The following is a 7,074-nucleotide window of genomic DNA, read 5'->3' as shown; positions in this document are numbered from 1 at the left end:
CCCCGGTAAGTGCTCATCACCGTGAGCTGTTCCTGCTGATGTCACCCCACTCAGAGCCCCCTGGGGCCCTTCGCCTCTGCCCACTCTGATCTCCCACCAGGCATGCCCTACTCGCTCCGACTCCGCTGTTCCTCTGGAATGCCTTTCTCCACCCCATCTCGTCCCACGGCAGTCAGCCAGCCAGGTGGGGATCCAGGACCCAGCCCCATCTCTCCTCTCTTGATTCCTCTTCATTAGAGCTAGCAGCTGTTGAGATCTGAGAAGGTGCAGGGCACTCCAGGTGCAGCCTCAGCGAACTTGTCTGACACCACCATGAAAGGTCGGCTGCCACCCCACTTCACAGGGGAGGAAACCGAGGCTCCAATGGCCGTGCCTCTCCGAGGTCACCAGGGCTCTCTCCCTCATCCCCACTGAGCAGGGCCCCTCCATCGCAGAGGCTGAATGTGCTGGATATGTGGGCTGGGGCTGGCACAGTGCCTGAGGCAGCCATCACTCCTGGAAAACACTGAGGTGTGCTTTGGGCACGATGACCTTCTCCAAAGCCTCTAGCCCCGTGCTCTGACCTTCTGGCACCTTCTATGACACCTCCACTCTGTTTTGTAAGAGTCACTTCTGCTCACACAAGCTCAAGTGGGTCCTGCTGTTGCAACTGAGAACTCCCCCTGGAGGGAGCATGTTCAAGGAGGTCCCTGGGACTCACTGCACTGACCTAGATGTACTTTCCTGACTGAGGATGGGGCTCTCTGCTTAGAGGGAGAGGGAGCAGGCAGGAGTGTCCAGACCCTCATCATCATCTGTCCTGGATGGCAGGCCAGGCTGCTCAGCTCAGGTGAGTTAGGGAGCAGGAGGGGCATGGGCAAGGCCAAAGCGGGGTCAGGTGTGTTAGGGGCGGGGCCAGGGGTGAGGGGAGTGGGAAGGACAGAAGCAACAGGAGCGAGGCCTTCCAGCTGGGCAGGTCACCCCAGGTACCTTCATCCCCTGCATCCTAGCTGCTCCTCCTTCTCCCTCCCTCCCTCAGGTCTCTGCTTCAGGGTCTCTGGACTCCCTGTTCCCAAACAAGATCACAGGGTAGAAGGAGACCTTGAGTGTCAGAGACTGTGACCAACACCTTAACATCACGTTTACATTATGAGCCAGAATCTCCGCCTCTAGGGATCGGTCCTAAAGAAGTAGAGATTTATGGATGCAGGTGTTCCTTTCAGCACGATGAAATCAGAAATGATCCGTGTTGCCCAGCAGAGGCTCTTAGGCAATTCTGAGGCCGACGCAGAGGAGGAAGAGGATTGACTGGCCAGGGTCCAGCCCTGGGGAAATCAGGTTCCAGAAGAGCACACTCCCTGCAGTCCTTCCCACACGATAGCCGCAAGTGCACACCCACACACACTTGCACATAGACATACCCATGTGCATACAGATGCACACAGCTGAATGGGCACATGCACACACGTGCACACACACGTGCATACAAAGGCAAAGGACTGAAACGGTGAACACTGCCTGTTAAGGGCACTCCTCAGTTTCCACTTAATTCTTAATACCCTTAGAATTCATTCTTTTACAGTAATTAACGTACATTGTCTTTGTAATAAAAACCTTTAAAAGAAAAACTAAATAATGTACTTCAGTCCAAAGATGAGTGATAAATGGATAACATTAACATGTGATTTTAATCTTGTTAGAATTATAAGAGGAATAGAGGCACATTCTATCAAGTTGAAACATCACGCAGGCCTCTAAAGGAGAAGAGAAGCGAGTGGCAATTCCCATCCCCAGAGGTGAACCCCATGGATGATTTGGTACGTATCTCTCTGGCTCTGTCTCTCTCTTTCTCTGTCTGTCTCTATCTCTCTCTCACACACAGATTCATGTTCCTAGATGCATGTCTCCCGGCTGATATCACATATTAGTGGTCTTACAGATGGGACGGATGGATCCCATCGCCTCGCCATGGACAGTAGTGTTCCTTCCGATTGCTTGCTATTGCAACCAGTGCTGTGATGAATAGTCTGGAAAATACATCTTTGAAAAGTTGGGCAGGAATTTCTGTGGGATGAAGTCCTGGGATCAGTACCGCCAGCACAGGCGTGCCCCTGGGGACTGCGATGGGTCCTTCAGGTTGGTCTCCAGAGAGGAGTGTCCTTTCACACTTGTCTCTAGGGGTCTACTGGGGCCTCTGCTTCCTCACATTGTCACCAGGGCTGGTCGTCACCACACTGGAACCCAGCCCGTCTGATGGGGCCCAGTGCCCTCTCCACAGTGTCTCCATGTGCGCGTCTCCTCCTCGGGGAGCTCGCGCATCTCTGACACATGCTGCCCCTGTGTATCACCTCTCGTTGGCGTTGAATGTGTTTGCTCTTTATCTCTTTTTAAAACTCTGACTTTCGAGTGTTTTTTTGGACCACAAGGATGCGTAACCTTTCCCTGGCCTTGTGTCATGAGGAATACATTCCGGTTTGTGGTTTGTCTTTCCAGCTTTCTACCCTTTCTTGTTTTTGTTTTGGCCGCAGGAAGAGCAATGCGTTTCGTGTGTGGCTTCTGGCTCTGTTGTCCCACGTAGAACAGCAGTCTGTACCCCAAGATTATGCACATATTTACCAGAAGGGCTTTCTTTGATACATCAAATCTAGACTCCATCTGGGATTTTCCTATCAAATTAGAGAAATTCTATTTCAAATAAAAACAGAAAAGGAAAACCTATCAGGCCGTTTGAAAAGAAATGGGCAGACACACATGGCCACCTACGGCATGATTTCACTTATAAGAAACATGCAGAACAGATTAAAAAAAAACAAAACAGTGACAGAAAACAGATTAGGGGTTGCCAGGGCCTGAGGGAGAAAGTGGGAATGAGTGCTTTTAGAACAGGGTGTTCTTTTGGAGAATGAAATATTCTAAACGCATACAGCGGTGATGGCTGCACAGCATTGTGAATGTACTTAATGCTCAGGAAGTGTACAATTTAAAATGAAAAACAGTAAAGTGTTAAAAGACGAAAGTGAAATTTATTTTAAATAATCAAGATATAAACAATAAAAAAAAGCAATGAAAGGAAGCATGAAATAGAGAAACACAATTAGGAGGATGGGGAAGGAAATTTGTGGTAAGGGAGCAGGTGGAACAGGTGGGACTGGAGGTGCTAATGAGGGAGGTTCCCGAGCCAGCTCTCACAGGCCTCAGAATTTGGCCTCAGCTGCCTCTCTGTCTCATGCAGGCGCCTGTGCAGGGCTTGACTCTCCCTGCACAGAGGCTGGGCCCTCAGCTGCCTCCTGATCTCCTGCAGGAGCCTGTGCAGGGGATGGCTCTCCCTGCACAGAGGCTGTAGCCTCAGCTGCCTCCCTGTCTCCTGCAGGAGCCTGTGCAAGGGATGGCTCTGCCTGCACAGAGGCTGGGCCCTCTGCTGACTCTCGTTCTCCTGCAGGAGCCTGTGCAGGGCATGGCTCTCCCTGCACAGAGGCTGGGGCCTCAGCTGCCTCCTAGTCTCCTGCAGGAGCCTATGCAGGAGATGGCTCTCCCTGCACGGAGGTTGGGGCCTCAGCTGCCTCCTGTTCTCCTGCAGGAGCCAGTGCAGGGGATGGCTCTCCTTGCTTGGAGGCTGAGGCCTCAGCTGCCTCTTGGTTTGTCTTTCCAGCTTTCTACCCTTTCTTGTTTTTGTTTAGGCCGCAGGAAGAGCAACGCGTTTCGTCTGTGGCTTCTGGCTCTGGTGTCCCACGTAGAACAGCAGTCTGTACCCCAAGATTATGCACATATTTACCAAAAGGGCTTTCTTTGATACATCAAATCTAGACTCCATCTGGGATTTTCCTATCAAATTAGAGAAATTCTATTTCAAATAAAAACAGAAAAGGAAAACCTATCAGGCCGTGTGAAAATAAATGGGCAGAAAACACATGGCCACCTATGGCATGATTTCACTTATAGGAAACATCCTGAACAGATTTAAAAAAAAAAAAGGAAACAGTGACAGAAAACAGATTAGGGGTTGCCAGGGCCTGAGGGAGAAAGTGGGAGTGAGTGCTTTTAGAACAGGGTGTTCTTTTGGAGAATGAAATATTCTAAACCCATACAGTGGTGATGGCTGCACAGCATTGTGAATGTACTTAATGCTCATGAAGTGTACAATTTAAAATGAAAAACATTAAACTGTTAAAAGATGAAAGTGAAATTTATTTTAAATAATCAAGATATAAACAATAAAAAAAAATCAATGAAAGAAACCAAGAAATAGAGAAACACAATTAGGAGGATGGGGAAGGATATTTGTGGTAAGGGAGTAGGTGGAACAGGTGGGACTGGAGGTGCTAATGAGGGAGGTTCCTGAGCCAGCTCTCCCAGGCCGCAGAGATTGGCCTCAGCTGCCTCCCTGTCTCCTGCAGGCGCCTGTGCAAGGGATGGCTCTCCCTGCACAGAGGCTGGGGCCTCAGCTGCCTCTCGTTCTCCTCCCTGAGCCTGTGCAGGGCTTGGCTCTCCCTGCACAGAGGCTGGGCCCTCAGCTGCCTCCTGTTCTCCTACAGGAGCCTGTGCAGGGGATGGCTCTCCCTGCACAGAGGCTGGGGCCTCAGCTGCCTCCTGGTCTCCTGCCGGAGACAGTGCAGGGGATGGCTCTCCCTGCACAGAGGCTGGGCCCTCAGCTGCCTCCTGTTCTCCTGCAGGAGCCTGTGCAGGGGATGGCTCTCCCTGCACAGAGGCTGGGCCCTCAGCTGCCTCCTGTTCTCCTGCCGGAGAGAGTGCAGGGGATGGCTCTCCCTGCACGGAGGCTGGGCCCTCAGCTGCCTCCTGTTCTCCTGCAGGAGCCTGTGCAGGGGATGGCTCTCCCTGCACAGAGGCTGGGCCCTCAGCTGCCTCCTGTTCTCCTACAGGAGCCTGTGCAGGGGATGGCTCTCCCTGCACAGAGGCTGGGGCCTCAGCTGCCTCCTGTTCTCCTGCCGGAGAGAGTGCAGGGGATGGCTCTCCCTGCACAGAGGCTGGGCCCTCAGCTGCCTCCTGTTCTCCTGCAGGAGCCTGTGCAGGGGATGGCTCTCCCTGCACAGAGGCTGGGGCCTCAGCTTCCTCCTGTTCTCCTGCAGGAGCCTGTGCAGGGGATGGCTCTCCCTGCACAGAGGCTGGGGCCTCAGCTGCCTCCTGTTCTCCTGCAGGAGCCTGTGCAGGGGATGGCTCTCCCTGCACGGAGGCTGAGGCCTCAGCTGCCTCTTGGAGTCCTGCAGGAGTCTGTGCAGGAGATGTCTGTCCCAGCACGGAGGCAGGGATCTCAGCTGCCTCCTCGTCTCCTGCAGGAGGCTGTGCAGGGGATGGCCCTCCCTGCACAGAGGTTTGGGCCTCTTCTGCCTCCTGGTCTGCTACAGGAGACTGTGCAGGGGATGGCGCTCCCTGCACGGATGCTGGGGCCTCAGCTGCCTCCTGCGCTGCTGCAGGACATGGTGGGTATGATGGTTCTCCCGGGATTGAAGCTGGGTCTTCTGGTGGCTCTGAGGGTTTTATCACTGTCACTGCAGACCGTCTCCCGGTAGCTGCTGGTCCAGGCCTGTGGGACACCGGCGCCTCCATCGGGGAGATGGATGGAATATCCCCTTCCGCCCGCTCCACGCTGATCTTCTTCGTGGAGCTCTGCAAAGACAGTGACTGGCTCCGTCCCAGAGGCATCAGAGCCCTGCCCAGCTGTCCTTGCTGCTGCTTCTGCCCTCTGGACCTAATTCTCCCAGATCAGGCACACACCTGTGTCTGCACATTATTCCACCCCTGAGGAAAGACCTACACCTCAGGGGCTTGGGATAAACCTCAGGCAGAAGGGCACCACCCCGCACTCCACATCCCACCCAGCCGGCCTTGACCTGGGCTTTGAACCTGACCGACCCCCCAAGGCTTCTAACACCTCACCGACTGCTCCTGCTCACGGTGGTCTACCCACATGAACCCGCCCTTCCAGGCACACATGGGGAGGGGATGTAGGGCTGCCCAGATGGGACCACAGTGGTAGCCTGGTTTGGAATGGCCTTCCCTGGGCCTCCCGGTGTTACCTTTCCGTCCCTCCGGGTAAACGACCAGAGCCGTCGGCCGCGAGAGGGGCACCAGCATCTGCATCGGTCTTTGGGGGCTTTCCTGGGGCTCCGGCCCCTGGTCATTGGGAAGCAGCAACTAAACATGTTGCTCCTTCTAGACAAGTGCTAGAGAAGTGAGCTCGCTTGGGGGCTGTGTTTAGGATGTGGGTGCCTAGTTACCAGGGTTCCAAGTTCTATTGGGCTCTGTGAGGTCACTTCCTGGGATCCCCTTACCTAAGCTTCCTCCTCACACAAGACCTTCTTAAGGGCCCCCCGGGCTGCTGACTACTCACTCTCCATCTCCATACCCTGTCCAGACACAGTCACACCGACACAGTCCACCCCACAGCCTCTGGGGAGGTCTGGACGCAACCAGGGCCCCAGCTTTGAGGACACAGAGTTGAATTCAGTCCCGCTCCTGCTTCTTGCCAGTGATGTCACCCTGGACAACCCTGCGCCTCTCAGGGCCTCCCCTCTCAGGGTCTCTCCTGTGTTCATGTCCCTCTCTGTGTAGTGGGGGTCATTCTAGCATCTACTTCCTAGGGATGTCATCAGGTGTATAGACCTAGAGATCCCTTCAGAGGCTGTGAATCCCGTGGGCTGCTCCCACACGTAGTTCCTGCACAGACTTGGCAGTGCAAGGATTACAGAAAGGGCTGGCTGTGGCAGAGAATACAACGCAAAGAGGCTTGGGTCTGCTGGGCGTCTGGGAGAGGCACTTCCCCTCTTGCCTGTTTCCCAGTGTTCCTAGGGAGGGTTGAAATGAAATGACGTTCAGACATCATCTCCTTCTGGCTCGCAACCCTCCAGGGCCTCCTGTTATGTTTAGACTCAGGTCCAAGTGCCTGAGTGGTGGTCATCTCAGCCTATGTGGTGGGCAGCCCCCACAACGGCTCCCAGCGTTCCCACTTCCTAGGCACACATCCTATGTAATCCCCGCTCCTCTATGAGAATGGACTTTGCGGCTGGCTTCTAACCAATAGAATAGGGCCGAGTGATGAGATGTCACTTCCACGGTCAGCTTAATGAAAAGTCTGTGACT

This window comes from Diceros bicornis, assembly GCF_020826845.1.
Source record: "Diceros bicornis minor isolate mBicDic1 chromosome 3 unlocalized genomic scaffold, mDicBic1.mat.cur SUPER_3_unloc_1, whole genome shotgun sequence".
Lineage (NCBI taxonomy): Eukaryota > Metazoa > Chordata > Mammalia > Perissodactyla > Rhinocerotidae > Diceros > Diceros bicornis.
The sequence above is the reverse complement of the archived record's forward strand: the minus strand, read 5'-3'. Positions refer to the sequence as shown.